This window comes from Saimiri boliviensis, chromosome 1 (genome assembly GCF_048565385.1).
Source record: "Saimiri boliviensis isolate mSaiBol1 chromosome 1, mSaiBol1.pri, whole genome shotgun sequence".
NCBI lineage: Eukaryota > Metazoa > Chordata > Mammalia > Primates > Cebidae > Saimiri > Saimiri boliviensis.
Genome location: NC_133449.1, coordinates 38,685,683 through 38,699,736, shown reverse-complemented (window position 1 = coordinate 38,699,736; position 14,054 = coordinate 38,685,683). Strand labels below are relative to the sequence as shown.

The window sequence follows — 14,054 nt, the reverse complement described above, 5'->3', positions numbered from 1 at the left end:
AGAGTGAAACACACACACACACACAAAGAATAGCTGCATATTTTCATTCCCAACATCACTGTGAAAAGGTTTCAATTTCTCTGTATTTTTTACCAACACTCGTCTTTTTTATTCTAACCATCCTAGTGGGTATGAACTCATTACGGTTTTCATTTGTATTACCTTAATGATTAATGATGAGGCAGGGCATGGTGGCTCATGCCTGTAATCCAAGCACTTTGGAGGCCAAGGCAGGCACATCACCTCAGGTCGGGAGTTCAAGACTAGCCTGACCAACATGGTGAAAACCTGTCTTAAAAAGAAAAAAAATAAAAATAATAATGGTGACCGTTTTTTCATGTGCATATGGAGCATTTGTAAATCTTGTTTGAAGAAATGTCTATTGAGATCCTTTACCCATTTTAAAATTGGGTTGTCTTTTTATTGTTGTTGTAAGAGTTTTTTTGTATATTCTGAATATAAGTTCCTTAATAAATATATGAATTGCAAGTATTTTTTCCCATTATGTGAAGTGAAGTCTTCTTATAGATACAGTATCATGATTAATAAAGAATAGTTAATTTAGAAGAGCAGAGTACAAGGTGCAGCAGTGGGAGTTTTGTCAGGACAAACTTTTAGAAAGTTTCTTCCACTGTATGACTGTATTGATTGAAAGGAATGTGGCTGAAACTGTAACCAAAGGAGATATTATGCTTCCAGAAAAATCCCAAGAAAATTATTGTAAGTGACAGTAGATATTGGATCAGACTCTAAAGTGTGGAGAATTAACCAGTTAGCATGTAAGTTGAAGATAAAGTTCTCCCAGAATATGTAGGCACCAAAGTATTGCTAGGCAACAAGGATTACTTCTCATTTAGAGATGGTGACATTCTTGCAAAGTATATAGACTGAAATAAATCACTGTTGAAATGGCATCAACATGAAGCTGCCCATTTACATTCTATCATGTAAAATAATTTTCATGTCTTTCTTTTGTAATAAACTAATGATGCCCAGTGTCTCTATAATTTGATTTTGCTGTACTGATACAAACATTTCCAAATAAAAATATGTAAATTTAAAAATAGTTAATTTAAAGCTTATATAGACATTTTATTTCGAAGAAATGATAATGTTCAGCACTTAAACTGTTTTAATCAATGGTTAAGAATTAACTTCGCTGGGCCCAGTGGTTCACATCTACAATCCCAGCACTTTGGGAGACTGAGGCATATGGATTGCTTGAGCTCAGCAGTTTAAGACATACCCGGGCAACATGGTGAAACCCCGTCCCTACCAAAAGTGCGAAAAATTATCTGGGCAGGGTGGTTGCATGCCTGTAATCCCAGCTACTGGGGGGAGGCTGGAGTGGGAGGATCACTTGAGCCTGAGCCTGGGAGGCAGAGGTTGCAATGAGCTGAGATGGCTCCGCTGCCCTCCAGCCTGAGTGATAGAGCAAGATCCTGTCTCAAAAAAAAAAAAAAAAAGAAAAAAAAAGTCTTGTGCTTTAGATCAGTGATCGCCAAACTTTATCAAGCATCAGAATCACTCGGACAACTTGTTAAAACATTCTTTGCTAGCCTCCATTCCCAGAGTTTCTGAATCAGAAAGTCTCGAGTAGGGGTCCAGGAATTTACTTCTTTTTTTTTTTTAAAGATGAGGTTTCACCATGATGGCCAGGCTGGTCTTGAACTCTTGACCTCAGGTGATCCACCCACCTCGGCCTCCCAAAGTGCTAGGATTACAGGCGTGAACCACTGCGCCCAGCAGGAATTTACATTTTTAACAGAACATGTTGATGCTTTGGTTCATGGACTACTTTCTTAATGATCCCTATAACTGTCATAAAGAATTAGTGATATGCTGATATGTAAGAATTTCTACCTGATAAAAATAAAATTTTTATTTATAGCTCATATTTGCATCTCTTTAATTTGCATATATTTGCATATATAAAGTTTTTATATTTAGTCATGGTTTGTGCCTAAATTGTTGGGTTTCTTTTAAATATAAAGTCCACTTTTTTCCATGGATGCTTGTCTCCTGTCAGATCCTCATGAGTTTCCTTGAGTTTAATAAAATAATAAAGACTCTTAAGCTTAAAGAGATTTTATAGATCATCCACTTCTCCCTATCCCTCAGAGATTAGTTAAATCTCAATCCAAGATTGTATAGCTAATTATTGGTAGGTATAGATAGTTCTTAGGGAGTTTATTTCTAGCAGGTCTTTATTGCTTGAAGAAAAGTAAAAATGTATTTCAGTAAGATATTTTTAGTGACTTTCAAATACAGATCTTTTTGGTAACATTTTATCAGATAATAAGCTTAAGTTATTTGAAATGACTTTACTTGATTATGTGCCAAATGCTATTTGATTATTTTATCCCGAAGTAATACATGAATTTAGCCTGATAAATAATTTTTAAAAGGTATGTCTTATAGGCATCTCTTTTATTCTGTCCTTAAAACATATGAGAAAGAAATAGCTTAAGAATATGTGCCAGTGAGATGTGGCACAGATTTCCATCAATAAACTCATATAAAATTGAGTAGAATCCACAGGTTGTTTTTTAGAGACGTCTGACACCTATTAGAAAGTTTAGAGGGAATGATGAGGAAGGGGTATGTAATAGAAAAAAATATTTCTGTCCTCTTCCTCCTTTTAAAAATTCTATCCCCCTAGCCAAGTCTGCTTAAGGAAAAAGTCTTGCTTTTCCCTGTCTAGGTTATAGGCTTGTAGATGTTCATTTTAATAATTGCCGAATTATTAAAATCTCTTTTAGCCCTTCACTTTAGTAGTCAATCAAGGTTTGTTTTTCTAAATTAAGTGATCTACATTGTTTGCTTCATAGGTGGAATTTGGGTAGCCAAATAGGTAGCTCCACACACATATTTAGCTTCTCAGGTATCAACTATAAAATGCATAGAAAAATACTATTAAACATTAAAAGCAGATTGAAAGCACTGTTGACTGACTTGTCAAATTATTTCCTGTTGCCTTTGGTCAGCACATGCCTAGACTTCTATACAGCCAACATTCTATTTCAACCATTCTGTAATGTTGCTAAGATAATTTTCCTGCTTCCTTGTTGAAACTCTGATGATTCCCTTCTGTCCTCTTTGCACACAGCTCTATCCTATATAAATTTCAGAATATGTGGAATTGAAATAATTTTTATCTCAGGAGCAAGTATTCCTATTAAGGCTTGGTGTGTGTTCATCATTTTAATTTTGCTTAGAATAGAGAACTCATTAGAGTGGGAAATGTACTTCTCCAGATTCAGGAATGAGGAGTTATTTCAGTGTGTCAGACACAAACTTTTAAATGTAGCCTGCAGAACTCTGGTACTTGAGAGCCACATTCTGCCTGGCTGTTAGTTCTCTTCATAACCTAGGAAATATGCCTCACCTTATCTTTTCCTAACTGAATCTGTCATCTCTGAGCTAAGACTTCTCCCCGCCCCCGCTTAATCATAGTTTGTCTTCCTACAGGAAACCTTTTCAGGTTGATCTGTACCCATCCACCAGTACTCAAGTAGTTTCTCAAACTGGAATCCCTAGACATTCTCAGTAGTCTGACAATTCTCTGAGATTTAAACAGTTTTGTGGTTCTCTGTATAGATGCAAATGCCATACATCTGGTGTCTACTGGAAGGTGGAGTTGAAAGTGATCATTGTGAAACAATGCCAGAATCTTTCTGAAACTTTTGCAAGCAGCAAATTTGAACAACTGGTTTACAGTAGAGGTTTTTAAATTTCATTCAGTGTAACTGTATGAAGTGCCTTAGGTGGCTTTTATGGTAACTGAGAGGAAGGATGAACTGGAGGCTGAAGACACCACCCTCATTTCAACCTGTTTGGACCTACTTTTATTTGTATTGTATATTATGGCTCAGTGAAGATTTCTCTTGTGAGATTCTCCCCGTCTAAAAATTTTGAAAACCACTGAACTGACAGGTTTATGGCTTGTGGTTTTGTTAGGGGAATAGGGATGATGTATGTGGCTACGTTATTTGTAAATAGATTTTTTTTAGTTAACCTAACAAAGAATCCTTAGAAATTGTTACTGATAATTGAGAATGTTATTCTAGGGCAGACGTCACCAAACTTTTTACACAGGGGGCCAGTTCACTGTCTCTCAGACCATTGGAGGGCCGCCACATACTGTGCTCCTCTCACTGACCACCAATGAAAGAGGTGCCCCTTCCTGAAGTGTGGCGGGGGACCGGATAAATGGCCTCAGGGGGCTGCAGTTTGGGGACGCCTGTTTGGTAGATAGTAGTTTTCAAGATTTTTGGTCTCAGGACTCCTTTTTTTTTTTTTTTTTTTTTTGAGATGGAGTTTCCCTCTTGCCCAGGCTGAAGTGCAGTAGCGTAATCTTGGCTCACTGCAACCTCCGCCTCCTTGGTTCAAGCAATTCTCTGCCTCAGCCTCCCGAGATGAGCTGGGATTACAGGTGCCCACTACTATGCCCAGCTAATTTTTTGTATTTTTTAGTAGAGATGGGGGTTTCATCATCTTGGCCACGCTGGTCTTGAACTTCTGACCTCGTGATCCACCCGCCTCGACCTCCCGAAGTGTCAGGATTACAGGCATGAGCCACTGCGCCGGCCCTCTTCACATTCCTAAAACATTATTGAAACTCCTCAAAAGCACTGTTTGTACACGTTATACCCATCAATTTTTAAATAAAATTTTCAATATTTATTTATTTAAAAATAATGAACCCATTACATGTTAACAATAACATTTTATTAAAATAGCTGTTTTCCAAGAAAGAAAAAAAAAAAAAAGAAAAAGAAAATAACTGTTTCCTAAAACAAACAAAAAAATTAGCAAAGATTGGCACTGTTTATTTTTGCAACTCTCTCTCTTTGTTTTGAGACAGTCTTGCTTTGTTGCCCAGGCTGGAGTCATAGTGTGATCTCAGCTCACTGCAACCTCCGTCTCCTGGGTTCAAGTGATTCGTCTGCCTCAGCCTCCCAAGTAAGTGGGACTACAGGTGCCCGCCACCACACCTGGCTAATTTTTGTATTTTTAGTAGAGATGGGGTTTCACCATGCTGGCCAGGCTGGTCTTCAACTCCTGACCTCGTGATCTGCCTGCCTCGGCCTCCCAAAGTCCTGGGATTACAGGTGCCACTGCGTCCAGCCTGCAAATCTCTTAATAGTACAATCTGGATTCTCATTTTCTGTTTCTGCATTCAGTCGGTTGTGATATGCTGTTTTAGTTGAAATATATGAAGAAAAATTCAGCCTCTTGCATATAAATATTTGAAAAGAGAAAAGGTATTTAACAGGTTTTTCAGATATTATGAACACTGTCTTTCTTTGATGTCAAACCCCTCAAGTGGTGGTTTCTTTTTTTTTTTTTTTGAGGCAAAGTCTTACTCCATCACCAGGCACCAGGCTGGAGTGCAGTGGCGTGACCTCAGCTCACTGCAACCTCTGCCTCCCAGGTTCAAGCAATTCTCCTGCTTCAGCCTCCCCAGTAGCTGGGACTACAGGCGTGCACCACCATGCCCAGCTAATTTTTTTGCATTTTTAATAGAGACGAGGTTTCACCATATTGGCCAGGATAGTCTCAGTCTCTTGACCTCGTGATCCGCCCACCTCGGCCTCCCAAAGTGCTGGGATTACAGGCATGAGCCACTGCGCCTGGCCAAGTGGTAATTTCTTATAGGTTAATTGCAACATGGAATCTGAAATTACAGCAATGAACTTTTTGTTCCTTACAGTAAAAGTAGCAACGTATCCTTATAAATAGGCTGTAAAGGCCTTCCAATTGGCTTTCCATAATTGCCACTTCATCGCACTCAAAAGTCAAAGTTCTTAAGTGATCTTGCCTCCTACTGTCTCTCTGATCTCATCAACTCTGCTGACTCTGCTCTAGTCACACTGGTCTCCTTGCTGTTTGTTCCTCTAAACAATCTCCCATCTCTGGGCTTTTGTGCTTGTTGTTTCCTTTTACTTCTTAACAAGTAGATTAGATATTGTGTAAAATGATCTTAATTTAGTAAAAACCTACCAGAAGAATATATTTGTTGAATGTGAAAATAATCTGTGAACAGAACTGCTTATACTTGGTAATGACGTTGTAATCAGAAACACTCAACACCTTCATGTCAGACTCTGACCCTGTCATGTCTTGGTGGAAGTGAAAGTTTAGGTAGCACCAAGTCCTTTGGATTGCCAGTACTTTGCTATAGAGTACACAAATGTGCCTCCTCATTGCAATGACACTAGAAATTGTTTACTACTGTAGTTTACAAAGAACTAACCACATAGATGATCATGCATGTCAGGAAAATGTAATAGAAAAAGAAAAGATTCTAACCTAGGTCTTAATTATTCACATACGGAAGAATGACCTGTATATCTTCATTATATGTATAGGAGAAAATAGTGCCTATCTTTCAAGATTATTGGAAGGTTAGATATCCTTTTTGTTAAATCATGTTAGTTTAAAACATGCATTTATTTTAAAAATTAAAGTATTTCTATAGGATTAATAATTGATTTTTTGAGATCTTTGTGCATGCGTAACATGACTTTTTAAGAGTCACATTTTACCAAAGAAGTAATAGTGCCTCTTAAAGTTCTGAAGTTAACATTGTAGCACTTTGATATTTAGAAGTAAATTGTCGTTTTCATTTTAAGCTTTAATTTGGGAATTTAAGTAATATGAAGTTTTTCTCAAATGCCTAGTTTGGAGAGACTAATTTTATAACTAAGAGCTTTGAAGTAGGTTTAAATTTGTCTTGCTTTGAAGATATTTTATTTCATATCACACTTTCAGATTTTAGTTTTGTAAAATTCCTAGTTGCTTTTTCTTGAATTATAAATTTATTTAATGTTTTGTTTTTTAATCATTTATTCATTCAACCCACTAACAGAAATGCCAAGCAGTATTCTAGATACCAGGAGTGGGCAGGTGATCAGACAAAGTCTCTCACATTCCAGTAGGAGAAAGCAGACAAATAAATAGACAAAGAAATACTGTGGTTTTAGATAAGAGTAAGTAGAATAAAGGAAATAAAGCAGTTTGTGATAAGTAGGGTCTGAGAGGCAGGAGAGGAGGTGGTACTTTTAAAAATAAAGGCCAAGGACCGCCCCTCTAAGGCGGTGACGTTTGAGAAGAGGCCAGAATGTTCAGAAGCAGCCAGTCATGCAAAAAAAAATATGATGGAGGAGCACCCTAGGAGAGGGCAGTTAGTGTAAGACCATGAAGCAGGACAAGCTTGGGGTGTACAAAAAACATCAAGACAGCAGTATGTGCAGTGAACCATGATCCTCCCACTACACTCGAGCCTGGGTGAAACCCTGTCTCCAAAGAGAAAAAAAGCAACCAGTATAGTATATATGAAGAAGAATGACAAAAGTTAAGTTTGTAGCGATAGACAAGGACCACTTCATGTAGGGCTTTAGCACTAGTGATAGTAAAACATTCGAGGATTTTAGGTGAAGGAGTGACGTAATCAAATTTAAGTTAAAATTTTAATTTTGGCCAATTTGTGAGGAAAAACAGACTTTCATGGGAGTACGAATGAAGCAAAGTGACTATTTTAGAAAAAAGCAATGGCAGTGGCTCATGCCTGTAATCCCTGCACTTTGGGAGGCTGAGGTGGATCACCTGAGGTCAGGAGTTAGAGACCAGCCTGGTTAAAATGGGGAAACCCTGTCTCTACTAAAAATACAAAAATTAGCCAGGTATGGTAGTGGGTGCCTGCAATCCTAGCCACTTGGGAGGCTGAGGCAGGAGAATCACTTAAACCAGGGAGACTGAGGTTGCAGTGAGCCAAGATTGCACCACTGCACTCCAGCCTGGGCTACAGAAGAGCCTCTGTCACAAACAACCAAACAAACACCTGTGACTATTTCCCTTTTGAAGAATATATTTACCACAGTTGAGCCCAGGAGTCAGTAGACTCCCTTCCTTTTCTAGGACATCCATCCATGTTTTAGTAAAGTAGAAAGATGTGGGGAAAAACCATTTCTAGTATTCCTGTTTTACGCTAATTTTCCTCTAGCCTTCCTGTCTACCAACATGGAATTGTTGGGGAAGGGCATTTTTTATTTTACAGTGATTTAATATCTAACCACTTCTTATTTTGATAGGATAGAGGCATTATATGATAAAATTATTAAAAATGTAATCCAGGCTTGCTTACCAATATCTGATATGTTAAATTGCCTGTTTGCTAATTGCATGTCTCAAAGCTCTCAGCATAATGGGGTCCGTAACTCTTGATCTCTTGTTCCCTCTCCCAGTTATAGAAACATCTGCTCATCTTACAGTATTCCTTATCCTAGTATATGCACCTGCCTCTGGCCAGTGATCTGGGCCCTACCTAGCTCTAATTTCACTTCCTTCACTGTCCCCTTCATTTGTATACATTCTGTTTCCTTTGCGTAGAATGTTATCCCTCTCACTTCATCAATACACTTTTCACCTAAATTCTGCCCACCTTTCAGCTTTCAGCTTTCATCTTTTCCAGAACCACTAGGTTAACTTAAACACCCATTTTGTAGCCTCATGTCCTATACTTTTACAAGAATGTCAATAATAGCTACAGGTAACATTTACTAAAGATCAACAATGTATTGGTACGTAATATTACCAGAAGGAGTAAGTAATTTGCTCAGGATTACACTCTGGTAATTGAAAAAACAAAGATTTGAATGTAAACAATGTAGCCCACACTTACCCTTTTTACTACTCTGCCTCTTACATAGTTATGTTTTTGTTTATTATTATTATTATTATTATTATTTTGGAGACGGAGTTTCGCTCTTGTTACCCAGGCTGGAGTGCAATGGCGCGATCTCGGCTCACCGCAACCTCTGCCTCCTGGGTTCAGGCAATTCTCCTGCCTCAGCCTCCTGAGTAGCTGGGATTACAGGCACGCACCACCATGCCCAGCTAATTTTTTGTGTTTTTAGTAGAGACGGGGTTTCACCATGTTGACCAGGATGGTCTCGATCTCTTGACCTCGTGATCCACCCGCCTCGGCCTCCCAAAGTGCTGGGATTACAGGCTTGAGCCACCGCGCCCGGCCTTGTTTATTATTTTTAAATAAATTATTTGTTTAATGTCTAGTTCCCCTACTGTACTTCTAAGCACCATGAGCGTGGGGTTGTATCTTTTATACTATCTGTTGAATATGTGCATGTATCCTGTTTGGGATACAGCCTCCCCATTACTCAGGAAGTCTGAAACTGGATAAAGTTCATAGATAGAATTCACAGATGATATTGACCATTTTACTGTCTAGAAATGATAGTTTGTATAAATGTGAGGAATTCTGTTCGTCTAATAAATCAGTTTACTGTGAAGTGGTCGTATGTCAGGGAACCTGATTTATTTGGAGACGTTCTGATTTTAAAAAGTTTTTTTTTCTTGCTTGTTACGGTTTTGGTTTACTAGAAAGACACTCAGATCACAGTTGCCATCTGTTGGCATTTTAAGGAAGACTGCCAACGATAGACAGTAGACACATATCACATGTATTGTGAATTGCCACTCCAGCTTTAAATACACCTCTTAGAATGTGGTTGAAACTTAACATAGGGTAGGATGGCTCTGGTGGCCCATGCCTGGAATCCCAATACTTTGGGAGGCCGAGGCAGGAGGATCGCTTGAGCCTAGGAATTTCAGGTCATCCTTAGCAACATAGTGAGACACCCATTTCTACAAAAAATGAAAAAATTAGCTGAGCATGGTGGTGTATGCCTATAGTCCCAGCTACACAGGAGAATGAGGTGGGTGAATTGCTTGGGCCTGAGAGGTCAAGGTTACAGTGAGCTATGAACACGCCACTGCAGTCCAGCCTCATGATAGAGTAAGACCCTATCTCAAAAAAATAAATAAAAATAAAAATAGAGTAGGTTGGATGGGAGACTAGCAGAAAAAACACTGGGAATTTGATAAAGTGCCCCTATCTGTGTTGGGACATCATTGATAAAGGGATACATGCCACTTTTGGAAGATAAAGAGCATAGTTGAAGAGTAACTAAAACACCATCAGAGACACTTTGCTTGAGTCAGTTCCTTATTTTATTGGTGAGAACTCTGTTATCACATAGTAATATTTTTAAAAAGTTGTTTGGGAAGGTCATTACTGTTTTTAAAGCAAAACACATGAAAGATGATATGAATTTAGCACTTGACACATGTTTGCAATTTGGTGTATGTAGTTATCTTCTGTGGGAAAGGACTTTAAATATGTCTTTCCCATGGCTAATATATACACTGGAGTAAACCACATACCAATGAAAAATTTTAATTAAATTCGTATTTTATATACACATAGGTATAAATGTTATAAATATGCATAAATAATTTTTAGTAGAGTTTTGGGGGAAGAATGGTTCATTCTTTCCCTTTCCCCCTTTTTCTTCTCCTCTATACACATCCCTGCCTTGCTCAGGACTATTTATAACCCATGGTGACGAGGAAGATTATATTCTGCTATATTTTGCTGTCATGCTCGTGTATAAATATATACGTATAATTACACATACATGTGTATGTATATGTGGGGTTTTTTGTTTTTGTTTTGTTTTTTAGAATTCCTTGTATTTAACATTCTTCTGTGAGTTTCTTTTTTCTCTTAAGAATAACTTGTGGAATACCTTCTTTGCTCACTTAAGAATAGCTCTAATTTGTTCTTTTTAATGGCTACATGTATAGCTGTATTAGTTTGCGAGGGGTGCCATAACAAAGCACCACAGACTGAGTGACATAAACAACAGAAATTAATTTTCTCACAGTTTTGGAGACTAGAAGCCCAAGATGAAGATGTTGGTGGGTTGTTTTTTTCTGAGGCCTCTCTCCTTGAGTTATAGATGGCTGTCTTCTCACTGTTTCTTTTTGTGGTCTTTCTTCTGTGTCCAAATTTCCTCCTCTTATTAAGGATATCAGTCTTGGATTGGATTCAGGCCTGCCCTAATGACCTCATTTTAACTTAATTACCTCTCTAAAGATGTTATCTCAAAATATATTCACATTCTGAGATACTGGGGCTTAGGACTTCAGCATATGAATTTTGTAGGGACACTATTCAGCCCCTAACAATCATATTCTACAGTGTATCCAACCATTCCCTTACTGGTGATCATTTACCTTATTTCTGGTTTTTGCCACCATGCAATAAAATCTTTGTATATCCTTTCATTTTTATAGGATAAATTCCTAAAAATGGATTCTCTGGGCAAAGGGTATATTTTTAATTTTGATAGTGGTTGTTAAATTACTTTTCAAAAACGTCCATATTGGTTAGCATTTCTACTTGAAATGTATGAGAATATGTTTTCCAAGAACAGTCTGCATTCAGGATCCCTCTTCCCATCTTTCTCCTCCCATCTACTCCTCAACTGCTTATAATTTGGGTTTTGCTCCAGCTACTCTATTCATATTCTTCTCTCAAAGGCCACTAATTTTGTGCTATTGCTACATTAATTGTTCTTTTAAAAATATTCTGTTTGCGTTTTGCAACATTTGAAGCTCCTGGAGACTGGTTTTTGTGTATTACTTCTCCTGACTTCCTTAAGAATACACCCTAACCACCATTTCCTGATTCTTTTGCCTCATCTTTGTCTGCTTGCAGCTTAGATGTAGTTACTTCCAAAGATTCCATTCTGCTTTATCTAGATTGCTCCTTTCCACCTTGGACTAGGAGATTTTTATCTACTTCTATTTCTGGTATTACCTGTGTGAAAGTTAATCATCAAATCGGGTCATTTTTGTCATACTCAACTAAATCAGTTGAGGGGCCAAGGGGAAAGCGCATTCAGGGTCTATAACATTGCTCTAGAAATGTAATTTTCTGCAAGTCTGGCAGCTAAAACTGCCTATTTATAACCCAAAACCAGTTTTATCTACATCTGCTGAGATAACTTGCTATACTCTGGGACTAATTTTGCTCACCAGCTGGAGCTTACCAGCTCCCCAAAGTTTTACTAATACCAATAAATTTTCTCTCAAGACCACACATAACATTTCCTCTTCTTTATAAAACTTCCAACCATATCTTTGTTCTTTGGACATACTGAAGACCACCCAGCCTATGTGTGTGCCCCAAATTACAATTCTTTCTTCCCAAATAAAACAAATTTACAGGTTTCTGTCTACATTTTTCTTTTGACTTTGACACCTGTGGGTGATTGGATGAATCCCAGATCTATGTTTTCGACCATAAGCTGTCTTTTTTTAAAAAATTAAAATAATAACAAATGGAATACTTCACTAATATACATGTCATCCTTGCACGGGAGCCATGCTGATCTTCTCTGTATCGTTCCAATTTCAGTATATGTACTGCCAAAGCAAGCACTAAGCTGTTTCTTGAGCCTCAGACCTAGCTAGATTTCAAGCTGTTCTCTAATAAATTTAAAGTAAAATTTAAAGTAAAATTTGATTATTACCATAAGATACCTCTGGGTTTTTCCTATTTCTCTTTATTCTTTGATTAACATAGATCTGGGTTTTTTGTTTGTTTGTTTTTGCCAGTAACACAGAGAAAGTGAAAGATGTGGTAACACAAAACTAACAATAGCACAAATAATGTAAGCTTTGTGAGGACTGGAACATTGTCTTATCCTGCTTTCCCAGACGCCTTCTATACTGCTTAGCATATGAGAACTCATCTCAAAGACAAAAATCCACCAGAAAACAAAAACTTTTTTTTTTTTTTTTTTTTTTTGAGACGGTCTTGCCCTGTTGCCCAGTGTAGAGTGCAGTGACATGATCTTGGCTCACTGCAACCTTCACCTCCCAGGTTCAAGCGATTCTCCTGCCTTAGCCCCCCGAGTAGCTGGGATTACAGGTACCCGGCTAATTTTTGTATTTTTAGTGGAGTTGGGGTTTCACCATCTTGGCCAGGCTGGTCTCAAACTCCTGACTTCGTGATCCACCTACCTCGGCCTCCCAAAGTGCTGGGATTACAGGCATGAGCCACCATGCCCAGCCCAAAAAACTCTTATGAACTAAATATAAATAATTAACTATTTACTGTTTCCAATTAGTCTTAAAGATTGAACAGGCAAGTTTTTACGGGGGTTGTAGGGATGGCTACTAGGTACAGAAAGTAGTTAGAATGAATAAGATCTAGTATTTGATAGCACAACAGAGTGACTATAGTCAGTAATAGTTTAATTGTACATTTTTAAATAATTGAAAGTATAACTGGACTGTTTGTAACACAAAGGGTAAATGCTTGAGGGAATGGATACCCCATTTACCATGATGTAACTATTATGCATTACATATCTGCAAAGTATCTCATCTACCTCATGAATATATGCACCTGTGTACCCACAAATTTTTTTTAAAAATTGGTTTTATCAAAAAAGGTTGAATAAGCAAGTTTTTATAACAGTATTTTCCAATATTTATTAATTTAATAGCTATGAACATTCTTTTTGAGACAGAGTCTTGCTCTGTTGGCCAGGCTGGAGTGCAAAAATTTTAGCTGGGCATGGTAGTGGGCGCCTTAATCCCAGTTGGCACTCACTGTAACTATTGCCTCGTGGGTTCAAGTGATTCTCCTGCCTTAGCCTCCTGAGTAGCTGGAATTAAGGCACCCACTACCATGCCCAGCTAATTTTCGTATTTTTAGTAGAGACAGGATTTTGCCATGTTGGCAAGGCTGGTCACAAACTCCTAACCTTAAGTGATCTGCCTGCCTCAGCCTCCCAGAGTGCTGGGATTACAAGTGTGAGCTAACAAGCCTGGCAAATTTTTTCCTCCCCAAGACGGGTGTCTCACTCTGTTGCCCAGGGTGGAGTGCAGTGGCGTGATCTCTGCTCACTGCAACTTCTGACTCCTGGGTTCAAACAGTTCTCCTGCCTCAGCCTCCTGAGTGGCTGGGATTACCCCTGTGGGTTGCTGTGGCCAACTAATTTTTAGATTTTTAGTAGAGATGGGGTTTTATCATGTTGGCCAGGCTGGTCTCGAACTCCTGACCTCCAGTGATCTGCCCACCCATGCCTCCCTAAGTGCTGGGATTGCAGGCCTGAGCCACCACACCTAGCCACTATGAACAGTCTTTACTAATAAATAGGCACTATCTTGTA

At 38.3% G+C, this 14,054-nt stretch overlaps 1 protein-coding gene and 1 non-coding gene across 5 annotated transcripts in view; one reads left to right on the top strand and one right to left on the bottom strand.

Moving 5' to 3' along the window:
- SOS1 (SOS Ras/Rac guanine nucleotide exchange factor 1) overlaps window positions 1-14,054 on the top strand; it is a 134,094-nt gene that overhangs the window by 25,816 nt on the left and 94,224 nt on the right. The window lies entirely within an intron of this gene.
- On the bottom strand, window positions 12,207-12,313 carry LOC120362040 (U6 spliceosomal RNA). Its single transcript, XR_005578045.1, has one exon. It is a non-coding gene; the product is annotated as a U6 spliceosomal RNA (small nuclear RNA).